Genomic DNA, 13024 nt, shown 5'->3' on the forward strand with positions numbered 1-13024 from the left:
AGAAAAGAAAAGAAAAGAAAAGAAAAGAAAAGAAAAGAAAAGAAAAGAAAAGAAATGTGTTGGCAGTTTGAAAATTCATTTTTTAATAGAGTTAAGCATGAAGCTTTAAAATTTGAGGCCAAATTTCATATACATGCTTGCATTGCTTCATACTATATTTGCTGTTTTGTGTGGATACTGTCTTTAGAGTACTTATTGGTCATGTGCCTGAAGTGAATTTCTTGATTGTACAGAATATATGATAATATTGGTGAACTTAAGGATGTCGAATTGTGTATTAGGAATAAAATACTTATATGGGTTTTCTGAGATCCTAGGTAACACTGTAGCCTTCAGGGTAAGTTAGGTAGAAAAACTTAGGGTTGGTTTCCTGTTTATTTTTTGTAGCTTCTAGTTTTCATTTGTTTGCTGCTTACTCTTCATTTATCTTAAATTCCTAGGCTATCTTTGTTTGGCCCACAAGAATTGATAGAGCACACCAGAATTTTAACCTTAAACTAACTTTGGATTTTAGGCTTCCTGATAATTTCAGTGTATTGAGCATACTTTCATAAATGGAATTTGAGTCATATTTCTCTCTCTCTGCCTAATTGGTCTAAAATTTGTAAACTATTTGTGAATATTCTTAATTCATGGCAATATGTTTGTTTGATACAGTCAAGTAGGGTCACTAGGGCTGCTCAGGGAGAGAGAACCCAGGAACATGGCATGCCAGCAAAAGGGTAAGAATTTCTTACCAGCCAGTCTCTGACCTCTTTCTCTCTATGTAAACTGGTTAAATAAAAGGTAAAAGTCACTGTTTATCTCCTCTGTAAAGTTTTACATTGATTTGTTTAATAATAAGAGCTTAAATCAAAAACTTTGACAGAAAAGTGAAAAGCATAATGTCTTTTATTTAGTTCATGTGACTTGTGTAATCTTTTGGGAAATAAACAGTTTTAAAGATTATTGGTAAAATACAAATGTCTTCAAAATGTAAACATGTGGTCTAAATTACATTCAAATATTAGGTTTTCTAAATACTTTAAGGTCATAAACTGTTTCTTTGGCTTTTGAAAATTGTTTAACTTGCCTGCTTTCCAGCTAGGTAAGGCCTGGGGACATGTGGAGTTGGCCACACCTCTCTAGCTATGCTGTAAATAGTCAAACCTTTTCAGAACATAACTTTCCAGGTTTTATGTTAAAATTAAAACTGCTAAGAGTCACCTTTGTAACATGCAATTGTGACTACTAGGAATAGTTATACATGCAAGGTATGTACGAACAGTAAACCGTGTGTTTTTTTTTTTTTTTCTGTAAAAGGTTATAAAAGGATATTGCTTCGTTAAAATTTCTGAGTCATCATTTTGGCAAAATATATAATTTATGGTAATCTGGAATTCCAAAATCAAACTTCAGTTTCAAAATTCTCTTTCCGAATGCCTGGCTTTTTGGATGGATCAGAGAGCTCCTGAAAACATCTAGAAAAGAGATAAACAGAATTGTTTGACATTTTTAGGTACATGGGATTGCCAAAATGAAGTTGAGTCTTCTTTAGGTTATATTTTTGTGAATAATGCTAATATATGTTCCAAAATTGTATGGGATTTCTAAAATTCTAATGTCTACGTATGGTTATTATGTTATTGTAAACCACAGGAATAACAAAATTTCCTTGTCAGTGCTATGAACTTATTTGGAAAAACAACTGGTATTCAAGAGCATAGAAGTCTAATGTTGATTAAGCATGGATTCCTGGAGAACCAGATGGCCATCTTGTCCTTCCTGAGTCCTTAAAGCTCTCATTATTAAAAGTTCTGCATTCCATGACTCACTATAGAAAAGATAAAATGATCCAGATTGAATACAATGGTGTAGTGACTTACAAAATTACTAAAATAGTTTATTATCAGTGTTTGGTCCCATATGCCTGGGAAAACAATGAAAGCTTCAAGTTCATTTGATCACCTGATGGGCCATTTAAACCTTTTTAAAAGCGATTTCATTCCATTGTTATTTTCCACGCATGTTTTCTGGTTGAATAGAAGTTTTCCCATGCAAGAATGCTGATGTTGTAACAGTAGATTATTAAGCAACGGTGTATTTTCACCAGGTGAAAAAGCTTTTTATGGTTTGGATCTTCTGAAAACATCAGTGAAAGACTGCCCTTGCCATCCAGACTACAACAAAAACTTTGGGACCTTGAACTTTGGGTTTATAATCACATAAATGAGAAGGGTCCCTCTACATTCACAGAACTGTACACTCATTGGAACCCTTAATATAGTACTAACCAGGGAAATTTCTTCAAAGAAGAAGATGGAATCCTTAATGTGAATAGCTTTTTCCAAGTTGACAGATGAAGACTTGTATCATGAAACACTTATCTTTGAGTATTTTCTCTTGCTTATGCCTCTATAAACAATACAAGTGGAAAAGGGGTCTGTTATGTGCACTTATGGGGTGTACTTTTATTTGTGAAGGAGTTACAGCCAGCCTTATACATGGATAAACTTATACTTTGATAGATTAAAGATGAAGGCCCAATGTAGGTAAGAAACTTTAATGCTAGGTATGTTGCTTCATAATCAGTCAAAAACAAACACTGGTTGACTCCTCTTAACCCACATCATGGGTTAAAGAGAACATTGCCAAAAGGCCTTCACTCTTCTAAAAGGGATCATTTGTTAGTTACTTCTTCTGTGGTTTAAAGTAAAAGACGCAATGATTAGAAATGTATTTTCCATGATAATGTCTATAGCAAATTCTACTGTAAAGACTACAGTTACACAACAGATTTTAAATTATTTTGTGAAAGTTACAGTAGAATTGGCTAAACAAAGAAGTAGCTGTGCAGCCGCTAACACTTGTAGCCTATGGAAAAATTCATCAAATGAAGATTATAGAAATTCAGTGGTAGGAGATTAACAAAGAGACTGCTTAGTTAAGTGAGCAAACTCTTTATCTAGCTCATTCTTTGATCCATTTGATTTTAGGTGGTTTGGCTTGTGGGAAACTTGGGTAAGCAGCATACTCCAAAATCTTAGTATTATCCTCCCAGTAGTCATAACAATAGTCTCCCTGGTGCACTGTATTTTCTCAAAGGTTTTAAATGCTTGCATGCAGCCATCTCTAGAATGTCATATGGTCTCTTTTCAACTGGAATGACAGGAGCTAAAAGAAATGTGCAACCATAAGGACACACTAACCTATGAATGATGTGTTGAGACAAGAAAGCCAAAACGATGGTAACTGAGAATGGCACTAAGGCCCTAAGTTTTGGTCACGCTCTCACCTGAGTGAGAACCTGACCAAAATGGGGGAGTTTTTTTTTTCTAAACAAAATTCTGGGGGCCATTGTTTTGGACTAAGCTCATTCTCTAGGCCCCAACAGACCAAACCAAACCAAAACGGAGTTGCTTGTGCATTAAGGAAAGACATCGGTTCTAAAACAAACCAGGTTTTACTTTTTTCTCCTGCAAATTTTTGTAACAAACATTTTTGATAGCATAGGTATCCACCCCATGAAGTTCCCAATAAATCTTTAACCAAATTCATTTCCTCTTGCCTAGAGACCATCAAGCTTCACATAATCATGCAACAAAGGTTCTAGCCAGTTCCAGGTGAAGACACCAGCCCTGGCCATCAAGAAGCTACCTTGCCTCCACCAGACAGAGCAGGGCGAGAGTTCCATGATCTTCAGTAGGTAGGGACTACACCCCAAGCCAGCATGAAGCAGACACAGAAAAAAGACCATTGGTTTCTCTGCCTGCCTTAAAGATTTATGGGGTCACATCTCTCAGAGGGGAGATGAGGCAGGAAAAGAGGGTCTGGAGGCAGGGAACATAAGGCCAATTCACACTTCAGCTATGGCAGGAAATATTCTCTCCATAGGGTGTAGGCCAAGTAAATCACTTTGTAACTTTACTTTATCCTCTTCATTTACATGAGATGTACCCCAAGTAACCAATGGAATCCTCTAGCGGATATTTAAACTCCCCAAAATTCTTTAACGGGGCCCTTGAGCCCCTATGCTCAGGCCCACTCCCACACTGTGGAGTGTACTTTCATTTTCGATAAATCTCTTCATTCCTTTCTTTGTGCATTTTGTCCAATTCTTTCTTCAAGACACCAAGAACCTGGACACCCTCCAGTGGTGACAAGAAGAGACTACAGATTTCTTCCTCATGAAAATAAGAAAACAACCAGGAACTTTCTGAAATTTCTGTAATATGTGAAGCAGAGGGAGTCAAGTTGAAAGAAAAGGCCATTAATGCTGAAACACCTAGGTTATCATACTGGAAAAGGAAGGACTTTCAGAGAAATATGTAAATAATTTCCTCTCACTCTGTCCCAAGCCAAGGGAAGAAGTTTCTGAAAGTAAGAGCTTTGGGTGGGGAATTGTGTGAAAATTGGAAAGGGACAAACAAGAATATTAGTGCACCAAATGCACTTCAAAAGGTAAAGTGAGGAACTTAACATTACAGGTTCCTGATATTGTTAGTATGAAAATGAAATGAGGAAAAATCTCTAACTAGTTTCGTTTTGATAAAACACTCAGGAGTGAAAATCACTAAGGGTTTAGTATAAGCTTTTGGTGTAACCCTAATCACTAAGCTTTTAGTATAACCCTACTTTCAACTTATAACTTATAGCTCTTACCAAATGAAATCACTTCTAAGAAACCACAGCAGGGCCACAGAAGAACCTGGCCACCAAAAGGCCTAGCTGCAGCATTTCACCCCCAAGTTTACTTATTCAGGAAATTCAATTCAATTCATTCATTGAATGGATTGAACTTTAATACTAAACCAGGCTCATTGCCACTTCCTGAGGATTGATCAGATGATTGTGAAAATCAATGAAATATTGATCTATACAATTGCTGAAGGAGTCCAAACAAACTATCGATATGTCAATATAACCCATTTGTTGTTTTTTTTTTTTAAATCAAGGGTGCATATAATAATTCCCTGAAAAGTTTTCTTAAAATACCCTGGATCATAGGCCTCTCTGGATTTCCTGATTCTGATTTGGGACCTGCCAAGGTGTGTCAGGCAAGCACATTTTTAGAAAATAAAAATCTCAGCATGTAATTATGAAGCATAACACATTTTGAGAACTACTGATGTAGATTATCACATGCAAGCATAAGTAGATTCAGTACAGAGGTTGATTCAGTGCAGAGGTTGAGGTCCTCTGATTCAGTACAGAGGTTGAGGTCCCCAGGGAAAGGAAGTTGATGCCAAACGCAAAAGATTACATTAATAATTTGTCTTAGACAGCTCAGGCTACCGTAACAGAATACCTTAGACTGCATGACTTAACAGAAATTTATTTTCTCACAATTCTGGAGGCTTGTTCAACTCCAAAATTTGTTTCCTGGTGAGGACCTTCTTCCTGGCTTGCAGACAGCCACCTTCTCACTTTGTCTTCAAGTGGCAGGTTGGGGAGGGGGAGACAGAAAGTGGTGAGAGAAAGTGACAAAGAGATCTTTATTTTTTAAAATAAATCTACTAATTACATCATGAAGACTCCACCCTCATGACCTCCTATGACACTAATTACTTCTCAATGACTCATCTTCAGATAGCATCATATTGGAGATTATGGCCTCACATATGAATTTGGGAGAGGGGGGACATAATTAAGTTCATAGCACAGTTTAATTTGTATTCTCAGTGTGATTCAAGATGTTGTTAAATTAAATTATCCAGAGTAGGCTGTAGTATAAAATGAACTATCAGAGTAACTTTTAGATAAAAACAGTGCAGGAAATTCTAGCACCATGCTTGAAAATGAGTGCAATAGAGAAAAAGTTATAAAGAGAGAAAAACTATAGAAAAAAAATTATCAATTTGGGAAAAAAATAGGAAGAAGGAAAAACCAAGAAAGCAAAATGAATATAATACATTGAAAACGATAGAAAAACTAATATCAAACACACATGTAATTATAACAAGTAAGTATAGGTTAAATAGAAGTGTGTTTTTTGTTTAAAGAGACTCATACTGCATAAAAAGCATTTTAAAAAAGAGATAATCAAAGGTATAAAATTCATCTAACATAAGTAATTTGACGAGTGTTCAAATTTGGTTTACCTTTTTGTTTTTGCAAAATTTTAACAACAGAAGATAGATTAAGTAAGTCATTAATAAGAGACTATTATACAGCTATAATTAAGGTCAGATTATAAATATGTGTATAAACATGAAAAGATATCCCTGGCATACTGGTGAGTTAACAACTGAATAAAACTAAAAATAATGCTATTTGATTGATGCAGAATATGTGTAAAGACTTTTGATGTTCTCTTACATACACATCTATTGAATTTTCATGACATACATGTACTATTTCTTTTAGAATAAGTAAACACAAAAATATTTTTATCACAAAATGTAAAGAACTAATAAATTATGAAGAGTAAACACAGAACAGATACATAAAATAAAAATCACCTATGATCCTTCCAGAACTATAGGCAGTAATAATATTTCACTGAACCATACTATATTAATCTCTGTGTTACCAGTGCCTAACACAGAGCCTGATATACATATACGTATTTGTTAAATGGAACTGAACTAAGATCCTACCATGAACATTTATGTAAAATATCATGTTAATAAGGTTCTATATACGGCTTACAATATTTGTTGTGATTGCAATTATGTAGCCAAGTATAGATATGTATACACTGTTACTAAACACTGAAAGAGAATCAGGAGTAATAGGAATATTTGGAATACTGTATTATTTTAATCAAAAAACATTTATACTGTTTTCGTCTGGTCCTATTCTATGTACTTACAGTAGTAATAATGGCAGCCAGGTTCCTACCTTCTTGGATCCTGCAATCTAATAAAGAGACATAGGAGAAATAAAGAAATAATAAAGGAGATAATTACAGATTGGTGTAAATTCTATAACAAATAATCAAGGAGGGCCATTATAGGACACATGTGCTGGGAGAGAAATTTAAAGGAATAAGTACAAAGGCTTTACAATGATGACACAGTCAAAGAAAATTCACTAGAATTAGCTATCAATACTTTGGGGGAGAGGAAAAGGAGCTGAAGTAAAATAAATGGGAAGATAACAGGTAATCCAGGTATTTGCACTCACAATAAAATATTTGAATTTTGTTCAATATGTAATTAGAGACCACTGAAAGATTTAACACAGTGACATAATTTGATTTACATTTTGACCTTTTTAAAAAATATACATTTTAATAAGATCATTCTGGGTCTCCTGTGAGTTTAAAAGATTTTGAGAGGTAGAAGCAAGGATGGAAAATAAGAGATCAGTAAGGAAATTACAATAGTCCAAGTAAAGGGTGATGTTTTTGATCAGATGGAAGCAATGGAGAAGGAAATACATGGACAAATTAGAGATGTATGTGAGAGAGGCTGGGCTTACACCTATAATCCCAGCACTCTGGGAGGCCCAGGTAGGTGGATCATGAGGTCAGGAGTTTGAGACAAGCCTGGCCAAGATGGTGAAACCCCATCTCTACTAAAATTAGCCAGATGTGGCGGTGCTCCTGTAGTATGTAGTCATGACTCTTTACAAAAACTAGCCAGATTTGGTGGCACACCTCTAGTCCCAGCTACTCAGGAGGCTTAGGCTGGAGAATCGCTTGAACCCAGGAGGTGGAGTTGCAGTGAGCCGAAATGGCGCCACTGCACTCCAGCCTGGGCGACAGAGTGAGACTCAGTCTCAAAAAAAATAAAGGATGTATGTGAGAGGTAGCAGGGTTATCTAACTGTTGGTTGTAGAAAATCAGGCAAAGAAAGGAAATAAGCACATAGAAGAAATTTACTGGAATATAAAGGCAGGGAAAGAAGAGCAAGTTTTAGTAGATAAAAATCACAATTTATTTTAGAAACATTGGGTTTGTGATCCCAATTAGATATTCGAGTGGAATGCCAAGTAGACTATCTCAATTTCAGTGCTAATGCCTGGCCTGTGGATTTAAATTTGGGAACTATGACAATCTAAAGTCATGAGACTAGATGCTATGCTGTCTCCACCCCCACCCCCGCAGAGGGGGAAAAAAGGAAAAACAAAAACAAACAAACAAACAAAAAACTCTAGCTAATACTTATACAGATATGTATATATTTGATGAAGTTAAAAACCCAATTTGATAATTTTATTTTTTGGCTCTAATACATTGCTTTGCACATATTGGGCTAAAAATAAATAGCTGTTTTATGATAATATGAATAAATTTTACTTTTATAGAGAAGACTTTTTAGGCATACTTATAACATTTAAAAAATATATTACTCTATCACTGAACAATTGATAAACATGACTCTCTACAAATTATTTTTCTGACACTTATCTGAATACTCTAGTACTTTTTTTTTTCAATAAAATAAATACCAAGGAACATCTGTGTAGGTTTGAAAGGCAGAGGTAGTACTTTTACAGTTATGGCAGACTCCTGCTTTGCACTCAGTAAAATCTGCTCCTGAGAGCAAAGCCCTTAGATGTGTTCATCTGTAATTTCTCCCTTGTGATTTGGAGGCCATCTCCCAAGATGACTTCCCAATGGTCCCCTTCAGTTCTCTATTTGGTTGGCACCAAAACACCATCACAAATCACTTTCATATCTTGCTTTCACTTTACTCAGCAATTGGACACAAAATGGTTTTGTTGTTGTTATTGTTACTGAAAAATAGACATCAGATTAATTCCTTGGTATAGAACCACTATGTTGCTGCAGGTTTATCTATTAATCATTGTTCTATGAAAAACAATGACGTATTTAGGTATTTCAATTCTAACAATCTTCAGAAAAAGATTTATTTTTCTTTTGTAACAAAAAAATGTCAATATCTAATACAAAGTTAAAGCTTTGGAAAAATCTTTAACAGAAATCTTTTGTGGAAAAATCTTTAGTACACAGGTTTATCATTTGTTTAAGCAATAATACCAAAACCTTTCCTGAGACATAAATTTGCCCCATGTTTATGAAAATATGCCATGATTTATGAACTGGAAACTAGCTTATCTCCAATATTTTGAGCCATCCTTTTCATTTTAGATTTGCAAACCAAAGCATATATTCCAAATCATGAATGTTCCAATATGCTTCTATTCCATTCTTGGACATGCCAGAGATTTAGTTCCAAAGAGGAATATTTTCTTTTATTTTTATTTAATAGAAGAGAAGGAAATCTCATGACTGGCGTATTTCTTACTATAGCAAATTTGGCAAACCATTTTTCTTAGAGGAAGACTTAAAAATTCATGAATGTAACTTTGATTATGAAGTTTAATTTTTGCTCTGTGTTGAAAATAATGTTGGCATAAATATAAATCAGATTGTCATCGAAAAACTTTCTAAATTATCCATATATGAGTATTTTAAATAATAAAATATTATTATGGTTAAGCTTCAATTGATATACAAGTTTATCCATTATATTAAATTTAACTATTAATGGCCAAGAATATATTATTCAATGATAAGTAATGAAGAATGAGCTATTAAACTGTAAAAAGTATAGTACTTTATAATTTGTTATTTTTTGAAATTTAAAAAAGTTGTGCTGCTAACTACTCCAACACTGAATGATTTTTTCGCCGTCTACAGTGCTTAGTGTGCCTGCTGCCTGTGTTAGTGATGTGGTTTATCCTGCAGAGTCCCTTATTGAAAAGACCTTGAGTGTCTATAGCTCTATTAAATTTTCGCTTTCTGATGGCATAACCATTAATAACTACAACCCACTGATTTTATCACCTTTTTGCTTCCCTCTTAAGCCAGCTTAAATTCCATGGCCAGTTACTATAATGTCTTCCTTTCCTATAATTTCAACTCCCTTGTCTTGCTCTTGCCCTTGTCTTTGCCACATTGACTTGGCAAAATACAAGCTCTGGTTTGTACCTACAACCCCTAAGCTGAAAGTAAAAACAACAGCAAAAATAAACACATAACCATGTGGCTTGCTTTTGCTTTAAATTCAAAGGCGGTAACCTCAAAGAAGCTCTCAAGGCTGCCCAGCAATCACACTCCATTGCACTGGTACAATACTTTCCTGTCGTCATAGACATAGCTTGTAGTCTTTCCTTAAACTACTCACAATTTTTCCCATCCTATTTTCTGAGAATATAGAGGCAGTCAGAAGAGAATATTCTAAACTCCTACCCTCATAGCTACCAAACAACTAGCATCTGTACCCTTTCCTTCTTTTATAATAGATTGATTAATGTTGCCAAAAATAAAAACCATATCCTCCACTGTGCCCTTTCACCCAGTCAAGGACATTGTTTAGCAGCACCCCCCTGCTTCTGGACTATTGCTTACTTCCCCTCTTTACTGGATCATTCCCATCAGCATTCACATGTCTTACAATTTCTCCCATTTAAAAAAACAAAAACAAAAATGATTTTCCATTTAACTACACATAAAGAGCATGTTTTTGCTCCTATTGATAACAACACTTTTGGAAAAAGTGGTCTATATTTACTTTCTTAAACTTTTCTTTTCCTTTTCAAACTTATACCAGCCAGGCTTTCATCCTCACAACTCCATGGAAAATGTTCTTTTGAGTGTCACCAATGTCTTCCACGTTGAGAAATCCAGTGTTTGTTTCCCAGTCTTCAACTGGCTTGACCTCAGCAGCATTCGATACAGATGATTAATCTGCTTCCTGAAACATTTTTTTCACTTCCTATGCAGAAGACACATTTTCGCATGGGTTTTTGTTTTACTTCATGGCCACTTCATATTCTCCACTAGTTTCTCCCCCAATCAACTTACTTTATTGTGCTCTTGGGATCTCAGATTTTGAATATCCTCTCTTAGCATCTCTAATAAATACAGTAGTCCCCCACTTATCCATAGTTTCATCTTCCACAGTCTCAGTTACCCATGGTCTACAGGGTCTGAAAATATTAACTGAAAAAATCCAGATGTAAACAATTCATAAGTTTTAAGTTGTGCTGTTCTGGGTAGCATAATGAAATCTCTCACCTCTGTCTCCATCCCTTCTGGGATATGAATCATCCCTTTGTCCAGTGTATATACAATAACTACAGTAGCATTAGTCACTTAGTAGCTGTCTCGGTTATCACATTGAAAAAACAACCTCATAGACACATTGTTAGGTTATTGCTGTGAGATGAGGCATCTACTGAGGGTCTTGGAATGTATGCCCCATGGATAAGGGGGCAGGGAACTACTGTAAAGTGGTTGATTGTCTTTCATTCTATGGTTTTAAATGTTTGTACAGTGATGACTTCAAAAATTGTAATCCAGACCTTTCCTTTGGACTTCAAATTTTCATAGCTATCTGCTGGCTTAATATAATGACTAGAGGTCCAAAAGCCATCTCCAACTTAATATACCAAAGCCCATATGTTGATTTCCCCTTCCTTCACCCTGCTTATCCTGATGTTTTCTCCATCGAAATAAATATTTTCTTTCAGATGCTCAGGCTTAAAAAGCAGCTACCTCTCTTCTTTCATTCCCTACATCTAACCTATCAGCAAAACCTGTCAGCCATTGTGAAGGCAAATAAAAATTTAAAATAAGAGAAAGGGAGAGACTTCTCCCCACCTCCAACCTTTTTTCTTGGGAGTATTTACTTTAGAAAACTAAACTTGTGATTGTAAGTACTTTCTCCTCCTTTTGAAATGCATGTATATCCTTTTGAAAACTAATTAGGATCTTTGTCAGGTTTATGACCCAGGAATGTCTTTTCTGAAACATCTGGAAGCCATCTCTTTGAAATGTAAACAATAAGGAAGATAACAACCCCAGATTCCAGCTTCTATGGGAAGATAAGGGGCTAACCTAGGTGGACATATTACTCTAAGTAGTGGAATACTTCCTATTGTAAAGATATACATTAGTTTTTCCTCTGAATAAGTCCAATTAGCTAATGCAGATTATCACCCCAATTACCAGGCTGGCTTTAGGATAAACTATGACAAATGATGCTGTCACATCTACTTTCTGAAAAACTCATAGTTATCATTTATTTTGAAAATATGTATGTAATGACTTGGGTCTGTTTGGCTATATAAAAGACTAAGTTTTTTTTGCATTTGCAATCTCTTAGCAGATTGTATTAAACATCAATTCTGATTTAAACTTATTCAATAATAAAACTCTTTTCTTTCTCTATTACAAGCCTGTGCATGCACCCTTGAACTTAAAATGAAAGTTACAAAAATAAAATATTAAGAACTCCATTTTTATAAAATAGTAGAATCCTAGAATCAGCTTGGAGGATATTAGAGTCATAATCTAATCTAATTTTGCCTTATGGCATGGATGGCAAATTCAAATGCATATAGGTATCACGCATGCAGGTAATATAAATGTCTCCTTTTATCTGACCCATTTCATTGAGTGAGCAAACCCAATGATAAAGTGATAGTGGCCTTGGTGAACTCGAAAAAGCATGCCCAGTATAAAATCCAAAGAAGCAGTGGATTGTTGATATGAGAAGTATGGGCACAGGATAACCAAGTCTGACTTTTCAAAATTAGCAGGGAATATACTCTGTGTGTGTGTGTGTGTGTGTGTGTGTTCTCAAGTTTCTAACTTTGAATCAAAGATTATTTTTTCTTCTGCACTGTGTGTGGGCCAAACAGCACAATTGTGGGCCACTAATTTGCAAGACTTTAACTTATATAGAAAAACTAACTTCCTCCATTTTCTGGAACACATGCTGCCTAGAGATGGGACTGAAATATTCAGGCAAAAAGTGGAAGAACAAGCCAATCATCTGTGGAAGGGAAGATTAAACTTACATTGTAATAAAACAACCCCAATATGTAGACCCAAGAAGAAAAATTTTGAAACTATTTTCTCCAAATAGCTTCATGTTTGTTCACCTATAATTGAAAGAGCTGATGATTGGATTGTTTTATCCATAGGCAAATAAATGCAGCTCTTTGCTTTTCAGAGATGGCATCCTAAAATAAAACTAATCATTTTTAAATTAAAAAACTTTCTGAATACATTAAAATATTCCTTAATATAATATTACGAGGTGAATGATGTGTCCTTTTACTT

This window comes from Piliocolobus tephrosceles, chromosome 6 (assembly GCF_002776525.5).
Source record: "Piliocolobus tephrosceles isolate RC106 chromosome 6, ASM277652v3, whole genome shotgun sequence".
Classification (NCBI taxonomy): Eukaryota; Metazoa; Chordata; class Mammalia; order Primates; family Cercopithecidae; genus Piliocolobus; species Piliocolobus tephrosceles.